At 38.6% G+C, this 13,048-nt stretch overlaps 1 long non-coding RNA gene across 4 annotated transcripts in view; it reads left to right on the top strand.

Annotated features, from left to right (window-relative positions):
• Positions 1-10,665, top strand: part of LOC107184593 — a 32,355-nt gene extending 21,690 nt beyond the window's left edge. The window contains exons 5-6 of one of the 4 annotated variants that reach the window (XR_001515486.1): positions 2,686-2,793; positions 4,594-4,630. This is a non-coding gene — a long non-coding RNA (uncharacterized LOC107184593). Of the gene's footprint in view, positions 1-2,685; positions 2,794-4,127; positions 4,159-4,593; positions 4,631-10,653 lie in introns of those variants that run through there. The other 3 variants (XR_001515484.1, XR_001515488.1, XR_001515485.1) reach the window with 3 other exon arrangements.
• The last annotated feature ends 2,383 nt before the right edge of the window (positions 10,666-13,048 follow it).

Genomic DNA, 13,048 nt, shown 5'->3' with positions numbered 1-13,048 from the left:
GACCCCAGCAGAACCTCTTTCTGGGAACTCCATTAAAGAAAAAAAAATGAAAGAACCATTGATTTTTAGGATTTTCTTTATAAAGGAAACTAAAATGTCCTTGTAAGCTCCTTGAGGGTAAGGAGGTGATTAACACAAACTAAATGTCCCATTGTGCCCTGTATCTAGCAGCCACTTTGTAAATGCTTGTTAAATTGCATCAGATTGACTTGCTCATGTAAGCTTTTTTTGCTGTAATTGAACTGTACATGGAAATTAATGTGGGAACAAATAGCCTCTTATTTTTGTGTTGCCTTGCAGATATTGTATATGATACACATGTGCATTCTTTCTCGTACAACTTCTTTTCCATGCCTCAGTAGCTTGTAATGTGAAATGTACAGTTGCAATGTTAATGCGGCAGCACAGAAAGTGAAGGATAAATGCTAGATGTATAATTACATTCCACAAATAAGTTTTCTCCCTTGATTTAGGTGTATAATGATAAGGGCATTCACATTGGTCAAATTCTATTTCAGTAGCACCAGGAAAGCCCCAGTGCTATCCAGCTTTGATTGATGGTTTTATAATGATGTCCTATTGATCCAATGTTAGTGAACTGCCACTTTTGTGGCAGTCAGTACAACTAATACTCATTCCAGCTCTTATTAATCACAAAGCTGTAGAACTCCTGAATATATATATTCAGGGAAGAAAGCCATCAGCTAGGCCACAGTGGAGCAATGCCCTCACTTATGACTAAAATGAAAATGTAGATAGTATTTTTAACTTATGTTGTGTGTAGGATAAAAAAAGATGTGATGAAAGACCTTGGAACCATTTCTTTAAATATTACCCAGGTTTTAAAAATATATTTTAAAAATTTATCTTTATTGTTGAAAAATACAGGTGTCTCCCCTTTTCCCCACATTGACCCCCTCCACCCTGCTACTCTCCCCACCAGGTCTTCATAGTACTATTGTCTGTGTTCATTGGGTATGCATTTAAGTTCTTTGGTTAATCTCTTTCCACCCACTGAGATTCATCATTCTGTTCCATGCTTCCATGTCTCTGGATCTAATCCTCCCTGGAGGATATGTTTACTGATCTTAGAGAAAGAGGATGGGAGAGAAAGAGAGAGAGGAGGGAGGGAGGGAGGGAGGGAGGGAAGGAGAGAAACTTTGATGTGAGAGAAATATCAATTGGTTGCCTCCAGAACCAGGGATTGAACCTGACCAGGAATTGAGTGTACTGGATGATACTCCAACCAACGGAGCCACCTGCCATCATTTTGAAAATGAGGTTATCATCTGTGAGACTACAGGTCAAAAACGTAATTGCTTATAATCTGTATATTAGGTTTTATATATATCTTTAAAATGTTAGGTTCCTTGAGTTCCTTTTGACACACAATACAGTGAGATCTTGCCACAGATTTGGACAGCCTTCAAACTAACTGAAGTACTGTGTATCCCAGTAGACTCCTTCTCACCGTGTTAGATCATAAAAACATAATGGATGTTTAATGGGTCCATAGACTTGTAGTCTTTTGTAACACCAAAGGGAAGGGATTTCTAAACACTAGAATCCTCCACTGAAGACTGTCTACTCCTAATCATCCTCATTCAAATAGAACAACAGTCATTATAAGTCAGAAAGTAAATATTTATTAAGTGCTTTCTAGTTGCCAAAAAGTGCTAGATGGGTATGCCTTCTGGGGCTGATTATTATATACCAAGTAATAGTTAGCATTTGGATACATGATTTTCTTCCTCTTAACCAAATTATAATTGTTATGTGTGGCTTTAAAAAAAATAATTGCAATCTTACCATCAACTGGAATGCAGGAGTTATCCTCACTTATCCCTCCACCAAATAACATAATGAAAGAAAATCTAACCCAATGTAAAAACAAGGAAGTCAGAGAATTTCATGTTAATTTTAATCCCTTTTACCTTGTTTTCCCTTTCCCTCTCTAGACTCATTTGAATTCCAAATCATGGAATTTTAGAGGTAGAATGGAACTTAAAAATCATCTAGTCTACCTACCTTGTTTTCAGTGGCCTAAGGAAATAAAATGATTTTCAGAAAAACATGCAACTAGCTTGTGGCAGACCAGGGACTTGTTGAGTATAGATTCTAGGCCCTTGGGTAACCTTTCAATAGCTGTTCACATTGACCTAAGTATCACCCTGTTCTGTATGTGACTCTGTAGTATTTGCAGCCCTCTTTTAAGTAGAATCCTTCTATGGACAAATAAATTGTCTAACTCCCTAATTTCACACACGTGTAAATGGGCATTCTAAGAAGTGGTCACTTGTCCAAGGGCACCCCAATTCTTAGTGGTATAGCCAGGACTGGAGCCTTGGTGGCCTGACGGTTACCTAGAAGGAGCAGAGCCCCTTCTGTTGGATGGCCATGAATTCAGATCCCATTCAGAGTTTACTCTATCTTTGCATGAAAATAAAATCTGTATGTAAAAAGTCCCTAAAAAAGGTCTTATTGATGTTTTCTACCATGGAAATCAAATCCTCTAGCTTAAGGAAGAAGTCTTTATAGCACAGCCATATACTCATGAATAGATTTTTATCGTTGCTACTGGTAATGATAATATAATGGGAAAACCTGGTTAGTGTTTATCCCCTGTGGTATAACCCTAAATATTAATCTGAGGTCTGTTCTTTAAGCTGAATCCTCTGTTTATAGGAATATTGACAGATGTCCTTGGACAAAGATCATATGAAATAGAAAATTCTGTTAGTATTCAAGGTCCTAAACCAGTGACTCATGAAGGAAAAATAAAAGGAGAAGGAGGTACCTTAAAGAGGATATTAGTTTTTTCTTTTTTTAAAAACCAATATAAGTTAATTTGGGAATTTGGAATATAAAAAGCATAATGAAGAAAATTAAAATAGCCAATAACTGTACTACCCAGTCAGTAATAAGCAAGATTATTTTGATACATTTTTTCTAGTCTTTAGTTTGTGTGTTTATAAATGTATTTATAGGATTCTTATGATATAGTTTATAAACATTTATATTTTTAAATAAGGATATTTCTGTCATTTTATTTTATGAGTGTAAACACCACTTTTTAATGAAGGTATTCCTCAATGCATTTAACCTGTCTCCTATTGGATATATTTTTCCTTCTAGTTTTCCCTATTTACAATACCACCTCATATTAGGTGGGAGATTTTGAGAACCTAGTCAGAGGGAGTGTCTGATGGGGCAAAGAGAATTAGGTGGCATGCTGGTTTGCAGCATTTTGGGGAGGGGGTGTCTTTCAATTTTAAAAATTGCTCTATAACAAGGAAATCACATTCTTTACTTTGTGTAAACCTGAACCTTCTGATCTTGTTAGTTATACGTATTTGTTTTCATTTAGTTGTTGACTGCAATTGAGGAGTTGGAAGGACAATTAGTCCAAAGCAGACTCACTAAGCCTGGCTCCATTTCAGCATGACTCCTTTTCCCCTCCTTCTCTTCAGCCCCCAGTTTAAATTAGTCCAAGATGTAATTTAGGGCATTTTGAAATAATTTTGAAGTCTCTTCTTTTTTCAAATGCTGAATTTTTTCAGATATTAAAATGCTTTAGAAAACAACCAATTTATATTTTTTAAAATATTATTCTCATTCATAATATTATATAAATAATTGCCTATTATCTATGAATATAGGCCATAAGGGTTTATAGGGCACATGGTTATTTCCCATGTTATTGAATTTATGTGGGTGACACTGGTTAACAAAATTATGCAGGTTTCTTGTGTACAATTCCACAACATAGCCTGTACATTGTATTGTGTGTTCACCACCCCAAGTCAAATTTCCGCCCATCACCATTTATCCCCCTATACTCTCTCCCCCTCCCCCAACATCCCTTTCGCCTCTGGCATTCACCACCCTGTTGCCTGTGTCCACAAGTTTTTTCTCCTTTTTTCTTTTTTGTTCAATCCCTCCATTCTCACTCAGCTCCCTCTCCCCCCAACCCCGACAGCTGTCAGCCAGCTCTCTATCTATGAGTCGGTCTCTATATTGCTCGTTAGTGTATTTTGCTCATTAGATTCCAATATGAGTGAAATTAGGTTACAATATGAGTTGTCTTTCTATGACTGGCTTATTTTATTTAGCATAATGTTTTCCAGGTCTATCCATGCTGTCAAAAAAGGTAAGATTTTTTTTTTTTTTTACGGCTGAGTAGCATTCCATTGTGTAAATGTACCACAGCTTTTAAATTTTTCTTTCTTTCTTGGTAACTAGAAATATTCCCAAATTGAGGCGTATAAATAATGCAGAGGATGCCATCTTCTTACTACTGGGTTGCCCTTATGTATAATCTATCTATTTATGTATTTATTTTAAATCTTTATTGTTGAAAGTATTACATATGCCTCCCTTTCCCCCCATTGACCACGTCTAGCCCACTCCTGTCCCCATTCCCACCCCCCCAGACCTTCACTACCCTATTGTCTGTATCCATGGGTTATTTGTATATGCATACAAGTTTTTTGGTTGATCTCTCCCCCTTACCCCCACCCTCCCCTACCTACCCTCTAAGGATTCACGGTCTGATCGATGCTTCTCTGTCTCTGGATCTCTTTTTGACCACAGCTTTTTTATCTGCTCATCTACTGATGGACACTTGGACTACTTCCAAATCTTGGCTATTTTAAATAATACTACAGAGAACATAGGGGTGCATGTATTCTTTAGCATTTCAAGTATTTTTTAAAACACATTCCTAGAAGTGAAATTGATGGGTCAAAAGGAAATTCCATTTTTAATTTTTTTGAAGTAACTCCATCCTGCTTTCCACAGTGGCTTCACCAATCTGAATTCCCACCAATAGTACATGAGGGTTCCCTTTTCCCCACCAACATGCCTTTATTGATTTATTTAGTTAGCCATTTTGACATGTATGAGGTGATATCTCATTGTGGTTTTAATTTGCATTTCTCTGATGATTAGTGATGTTGAGCAACTTTTCATATGTCTACTGACCATCTGTATATCCTCTTTAGAGAAGTGCCTATTCAGGTCCTTTGCCCATTTTCTTTTTTTTGTTTGTTTTTGTTTTATTGCTTAAAGTATTACAAAGGGTATTACATATGTGTCCTTTTTTTCCCCCGCCCTTGACAATCTCCTGGCCTCCCCTACCCCCCAATGTCTTATATCCATTGGTTATGCTTATATGCATGCATACAAGTCCTTCGGTTGATCTCTTACCCCGCTCCCTCCTGCCCCCCAACCCTCCCTGGCCTTCCTGCTGCAGTTTGACAATTAGTTATCTATTATTGTTCATAAGTTTATAATGGTCTTTATTATCCCTGAATGAGTGAGATCATGTGGTATTTTTCCTTCATTGGCTGGCTTATTTCACTTAGCATAATGCTCTCCAGTTCCATCCATGCCATTGCAAATGGTAAGAGTTCCTTCTTTTTTACAGCAGCATAGTATTCCATCATGTAGATGTACCACAGTTTTCTAATCCATTCATCTACTGATGGGCACTTAGGCTATTTCCAGATCTTAGCTATGGTGAATTGTGCTGCTATGAACATATGGGTGCACATATCCATTCTGATTGGTGTTTCTGGTTTCTTGGGATATATTCCTAGAAGTGCAGAAGGAAGGAGATAATAAAGATTAAAGCAGAAATAAATGACATAGAGACCAAAAAAACAAAACAAAACAGAAAATCAATGAAACCAAGAGCTGGTTCTTTGAAAGGATAAACAAGATTGACAAACCTCTAGCCAGGCTCACCAAGAAGCAAAGAGAGAGGACCCAAATAAACAAAATCATAAATGATAGAGGAAAAATAACAACAGACCCGACAGAAATACAAATGATTGTTAAAAAATACTATGGACAACTCTATTCCAACAAACTAGACAACTTGGAGGAAATGGACAAATTCCTTTGCCCATTTTCAATTGTATTTCTTTTTCTTTTCTTTTTTCTTTTTTTTTTTTTTTTTGGTGTTGAGTGAAATTGATGTAGTAATAAAAAAACAAAAGTCCTGGACTAAATGCTATATACAGGCAAATTTTACCAAACATTCAAAGAAGAATCAACACTTATGTTTCTCAAACTATTTCAATAATTTCAAGAGGAGGGAAGACTCCTAAGCTCATTTTATGAGGCCAACATCATCCCAATTTCAAAACCAGATAAAGAAAATACAAAGAAAGAAAAATTATAGGCCAATATCCCTGATGACTGTAGATGCAAAAAATGTCAACAAAATATTAGCAAGTAGGATCCAGCAATACATTATAAAGATCAAACACTATGCTCAAGAGGCATTTATTCTGGGATGCAAGGTTGGTACGATATCCACAAATACTAATTGTGATGCACTACATTAAAAAATGAAGGATAAAAATCACATTATCATATCAATAGATGCAGAAGCAGCATTTGATAAAATCCAGCTCCCATTTATGATAAAAACTCTGAGCAAAGTGGGAATAGAGGTAACATACCGCAATGTAATAAAGGCCACATATGACAAACCAACAGCCAACATCATACTTAATGGGCAAAAACTACAAGTGTTTTCCTTTAGATCAGGAAGAAGATAGTGATGTCTGCTTTCACCACCCTTATTCAACATAATACTGGAAGTCCTAGTCACAGCAGTCAGACACAAAGAAGAAATAAAAGGCATCCAAATTGGAAAGGCAGAAGTAAAACTGTCATTTGCAGATGAAATGGTATTGTACATAGAAAACGCTAAAGATTCCACTGAAAAACTACTAGAACTGATAAATGAATTCAGTAAAGTAGGAGGATATAAATGAAATATCCAGAAATCAGTTGCATTTTTATACACCAATAATGAACTATCAGAAAGGGAAAATAGCTACCTGATATCAAACTATACTACAAGGCCATAGTAATCAAAACAGCAGAGTATTGGCATAAAAACAGACATATAGATCAATGGAACAGAACAGAGAGGTCAGAAATAAACCCAGGTCTTTATAGTAAATTAATATTTGATAAAGAAGGCAAAAACATACAATGGGGTAAAGATAATCTCTTCAATAAATGGAGTTGGGAAAGTTGGAAAGATACATGCCAAAAAAATGAAACTAGACCACCATCTTACACTATACACAAGAGTAAACTCAAAATGGATTAAAGACTTAAATGTTAGACTCAAAACCATAAAAATCCTAGAGAAGACATAGGCAATAAAAGCTCGGATATTTATCATAGCAACATTTTTTCTGACATAGTTCATCAGATAAGGTAAACAAGAAAAATTAAACAAAAGGGACCATATCAAACTAAAAAGTTTTTGCACAGCAAGGGAAACCATCAGCAAAATGAAAAGACAACCCACTGAATGGAAGAACATATTCACCAATGATACATCTCATATATCTCATCTTTTATTCCAATATTATTCTCTCATGAAACAAGCAAGTGTCTATCTGATATTGGATTTTAAATACTGAAGGCATAATAGGAAGTTTTTTTTAATCAGGTATCAAGACCTATATGCATAAACATTCAAATTACATTGTAAAAAGCACAATTTTTTTAAAATCAACTTTGAGGTTAGAAATACTTTCATTTATGTTTATTTTAGGAAATAAGTTCTCCATCATTGGTGGACAGGAAAGCCAATAAAACATTTTGGACCGCTGTTAGTGATCAGGGCAAGGAGAAGCAGGGTGTAGTCCCTCTTCGGTGAAATATTTTCTGATAGCCGAGACCGGCTTGGCTCAGTGGATAGAGCGTCAGCCTGCAGACTGAAGGGTCCCGGGTTCGATTCCGGTCAAGGGCATGTACCTTGGTTGTGGGCATATCCCCAGTGGGAGATGTGCCGGAGGCAGCTGATCGATGTTTCTCTCTCATCGATGTTTCTGACTCTCTATCTCTCTCCCTTCCTCTCTGTAAAAAATCAATAAAATATATTTAAAAAAAAAGAAATATTTTCTGATAGACTGAAATGCAATTATATTTTCTTTTGTGTGGAATCTAAACTTTCTTTATGATTCAAAAGTTGTACGTGTTAGATGGCATTATATTATTCTTTTACATCTCCATTCAGAACTTCTGGATGAGGCTACTCTGTGTACACAGTGTGCGATGTGGATCACTGCACTGAAGATGTGCAGTGTGTGTCTCTACACGTCCCCCAAAACCATTAGTACCTCAACAGAGGGAATTAGTTTATGGACATTTTTGTATGCCTTGCATTTAGCAGAACCTGGCTCGTGGTAGCTGTTCATTACTTTCTTTTGAATGAAGAAAAGAATGAGCTACTTTCAAGCCACATTCCTCTCTCTACTCCCCAGACTATATGTAAATTGTTGGTTTCCCCAAGTTAAGAAGTGAGTTATGAAAATTTACTTGCACAATCACCATTGGATAGATTCATAACTGATTAAACAAATGTACTGAAAACGTTTAAAGAATTGTTCTTGGGGGGAAAAAAGTCATTCTTAAGATAATGCAGCATTTTAAAAAATATGTTCAGTTTAACACTAGTTCTGCAAGATGCTCTTAGATAAAGGTTAAATAAGTTTGGGAAACTACCCTTATGGGAGGTTAGCAATGTAAATTAGAATGTTCAACAGTTATGAGAAATTGAGAAGTTACCTGTTATTTATATAACTTGAAGAGTTTTCCAAATTTATGTGGCCACATCTACCTTTTAAGTTTCTACCTGTCTGTCTGTCTACCTACCTACCTATCTACCTATTTTTTTTTAAGAATAAGCAATATATTATGAGATTTAAAAGCTTGGGCTTTGGGACCAGATACACCTGTTAGATTTCTGACTCTGCCATTTACTTGTTGTATAACTTGTAGCATAATTTCTTTAAGCTTTAGTTTCCTCACCTATAAATTGATGTAATGATAATATGTACCTTAAAGGATGATTGTGAGGGATAAATGATATAATACATAAAAAGTGCATTCACCATGCCTGGTACATACTTTATACTCAATTCATGTTACCTGTTATTAGTTGTGTTTACTATTTGCTATATACCTTGGAAAACAGTGACTCACAGGTAGGTGTTTGAGGGGGTGCAATAGGATTCTCTGATAGGTTTAGTCGATGCAGTTATTTTGCTGATTATTAATGAATGACTTCTCAAGGCAGATAAGTTTTCCTTCCACTGTGCTTCTGTAGTACTTTGTTATTTCACCTATTTGCTATTGTTCTCCTATTAATTCTCTCTTATAAATCTTTCCCATTTCTGATGGGAAGATTTTTAAGGCTATTGATGAAATGGAAGATGCATTTAAATGGATGACAAAGATGATGAAGGGTCTTAGAAGCCATTTATTATAGGGAGGTGTTTAGTTTAGAAAATAAAACAATGAAGTATTATACCATGAAAGTTAGGTTATACTTTTGCATAACTCTGCAATGCATAATTCAGATCAATGGGTAAGTTACAAAGTGGTTTAGCATAAGGAAGGGCTTATAAACAATTAGAGGAATTCAACAAGAGAACAAAATAATTATTCCTTATCACAGAGACATTCTCAGAAATGTCAGGAAGGAGTTTGAAGACCTAGAGTTCAAGACATTATCTTAGTTTTTCTGGAGATAATCAAAATGGTTAAGTTCCTCAAGAAAGAAAAAAAATGTTCTCATAATAAGAAAACAAAAGTTCTCATCATAAGAAAATAATTGTAACTATGTGGGGTAATGGAGGTTAACTAATTGTGGTTGTCATTACACAGAATATACATATACCAAATCATTATGTTGTACCCCTTACCAATACAGTGTTGCATGTCAAGTACAGCTCAATAAAACTAGGGGAAGAAGAAAGAAAAATGTAAGATAAAGAATGATGAGAGGGATAGAAAGAAACTATTGTCAGTAGAAATCAGAAGACTATATTCCTGTCTCTGGCATTAGGGTACACTTAAGGAAGAACATGACTTTTGACCGATCCCTTGAAAGAGAGAAAGATTGGAGCATGGGATGAGATGGGGTTTGAGGAAGGGGTCAGCTTACACAGCATGAATTCCCCACTCCTGGTATGTAATGAAGTCAGCACTTTTTAAATTTATTTATTATTATTATTATTATTATTATTATTATTATTTGGTTAATTCTCTCCCAAGGATAGTTTTCCATGGATTTTTAGAGAAAGTGGAAAGGAGGGGAGGGAAAAGAAAGGGAAACATCAATGTGAGAGAGACACATTGATTGGTTGTCCGACCAGGGATGGGATTGAGCCTGCAACTGAGGCATGTGCCCTTGACCGAAATTGAATCCGGGACCCTTCAGTTCACAGGCCGATGCTCTATCCACTGAGTGGCCAGGCCATCTTTTAAATTTAAAATGGATTACATGCTGGCATCCACATATTATAAACTAATGGCCCAGTGCACAAAATTTGTTCACATTAAAAGGCAATTAGAGGAAATATTTTAATATTGCTCTTTGTCCTTTATAATAGAAGTGTCAGAGATGAAAGAAAATTAGTAAAATGTATATGAAAATCTTCCTCCTGTCAGAGTCTGGGGCATGCTGTGGGACCCAGAGTCAAGTCCCCATCCACCCATGTGCACTTTGAAATTGTGCAAGATCCAGACCTGGCCAGCCCCACCTCCATCAAACCCTGCTGGGTTGGGGGCGCAGCCTCAGGTCCCCAGTCAAGCCCCACTGGGTGGGGGATGCAGTTTCAGGGCCCCTGTCGAGCCCTGCCGGGTGGACGGCACAGCCTCAGGTCCCTTGTCAAGCCCCACTGGTTGGGAGGTGCTGCCTCAGGTCCCCCAGCTTGGTACTGGGTGGGGGTTGCAGCCTCAGGTCCCCTGGCGCAACCTCAGGTCCTCTGGCCCAGCACTGGAGTGGGAGGCATGGCCTGACATCTCCTGTCAAGCCCTGCTGGGTGGGGTGGTGCGGCCTCAGGTCCCCCGGCCTGGGGTGGGGGAGTACGGCCTGAGGTCTCCCCTTAAGACCCGCTGGGCAGAGGGTATGGCCTCAGGTCCCCCATCAAGCCCTGCTGGGTGGGGAACACAGCCTGAGGTCACCCGTCAAGTCCCACTGGGTGGAGGGCACAGCCTCAGGTCCCCGCCCTGGCGCAGCGCCAAGCAGCCTCAGGACCCTCCTGATTGCTTGTTACGGCTTTGCTTGTTACTGTGCCCTGCCTTTGCTGTGGGCACAGTCATCTTGTGTTACGGGAACCCTGCCTCCTCTGTGGGTGCAGCCATCTTGTGATGGAGTGAGGGTCAATTTGCATATTACCTCTTTATTATATAGGATTATGTGTCTCTCTTGTTCTTTTTACATTTCCCTCTACTTATTTGCATTTATAGGCAATTTTATTCCCACCCAATAGATCAGTGAGATTAGGAACTTTAAATGAATTGAGCTCATGTTCATTCAGTTTACTGCAGGGTAAAGACCATGCCCCATGATGTAATCAGCCAAAAGGAAGGACCAGATAGCCAAAGACAGTATCACTCCAGTAGGGTACCATGAAAGTCAGGGCACTCTTTTCAATAATTTTCATGAGCTGCATCTAGGAGCAAGTGTGTTCATTAAACTTTTTGCCCAGCACAAGTGGTCTGGAGTTCTAAAAATTTTAAAAGTTACTTTTAAAGGGTGCATGGTCACTCTTAGTATTCCCTTGGGGCATTTCCTGAAGTTAAGATTAAAAGGCCTTGGCCATGATATGTTTTGCAAAGAAATGTTTATTTGTCCCTTTTATTAGTTTCAGACTGTCCTGTCCTCATTTAGCAAGTAACCTGAGTTCTGTAACACCCACATAGCTCCTTCAGTTTCTCCCTATAAGAGGAAATAACAGGAGGATGAGGCAAAGAGTGCTTATACCAGTTAGGAAAATTTTACTCTTCAAGGTGTCACATCAATTTTTTTCTATCACATGTAATAAAACCCTAATATGCAAATCTACTGAATGGCAGAATGACCAATGGAACAACCAGTCACTATGATGCACACTGACCACCAGGGGGCAGATGCTGAACGTAGGAGCTTCCCCCTGGTGGTCAGTGTGCTTCCACAGGGGGAGCATCACTCAACTAGAAGCTGGGCTCATGGCTGATGAGCACAGCAGTGGTGGTGGGAGCCTCTCCCGCCTCTGCTGCAGGCAGTAAGGAGTGAGGGGTCCTGGACTGTGAGAACCCCAGAGTGCGAGGGGGATGTCTGACTGCCGGCTTAGGCCTGGCCTAGGCCGGCAGTCAGACATCCCCTGAGGGGTCCTGGACTGCACGAGGGTGCAGACTGGGTGGAAGGACACCGCCCCCCCCAGTGCTTTAGTGGGTTTATTTATGGAGAAACTTCTGTATTGAGTTCTCTTATTATTATTGCTGGGCTTGCCAATGGGAATGCTGACATTTACTAACACCGAGAAGAGGGCACCAGATAAAATAGCCCAGCTCTAAATGCTTTCCCTTGACTAGTCTGGTTTTCCCCTCACAATTGAGCCAATATGCCTGGTAATGAAACTTGAGTAATGGCAGACATTCTAGTCTTGCAGCATCGTTTTATTCAAGGGACCAAGGTGAAGTCCTCAGACATGGGCTCCTCTTGTGGCACCAGCAGCCTCACCTGTGTGCTTTGCACTGCATTGTGGCCACTGTGCTTGGTGTTCTTGTTTCTAACTCGGGATGAAATCCAGAGAGGGCTTAAAATAGACATTGCTTTCTCAGAGAACTAAAGACAGCAATTATAAATAGCAACTAAGTCCCCCCTTGCTCATTAAAAACATGTGCCATTTTTACTTTCTGTAATACATTTTATGATAAGTTTCCAAGACACGTTTTTTCAAATGACATTAAATGCATGTAAAATATGTCTTTCTCATTAAAAGGTCTAAAACACAAATATTTAAAACACAGGTTAAATTTGGAAGTGGTAGGTGAGGAGATAATTTGTTACAGTAACTTTTATATAAAAACTAGAGGCCCAGTGCACAAAAATTTGTGCACTCGGGGGGATGCCTCAGCTCGGCCTATGCCCTCTTGCAGTCTGGGAACCCTCGGAGGATGTCCACCTGCTGGCTTAGGCCCGCTCCCTGGGAGGATCAGGCCCAAGCTGGCAGTCCGACATCCC

This window comes from Myotis davidii, unplaced genomic scaffold (genome assembly GCF_000327345.1).
Source record: "Myotis davidii unplaced genomic scaffold, ASM32734v1 scaffold304, whole genome shotgun sequence".
Taxonomy (NCBI): Eukaryota; Metazoa; Chordata; class Mammalia; order Chiroptera; family Vespertilionidae; genus Myotis; species Myotis davidii.
Note: the sequence above shows the minus strand (reverse complement) of the source record. Positions and strands in the feature narration are given on the sequence as shown.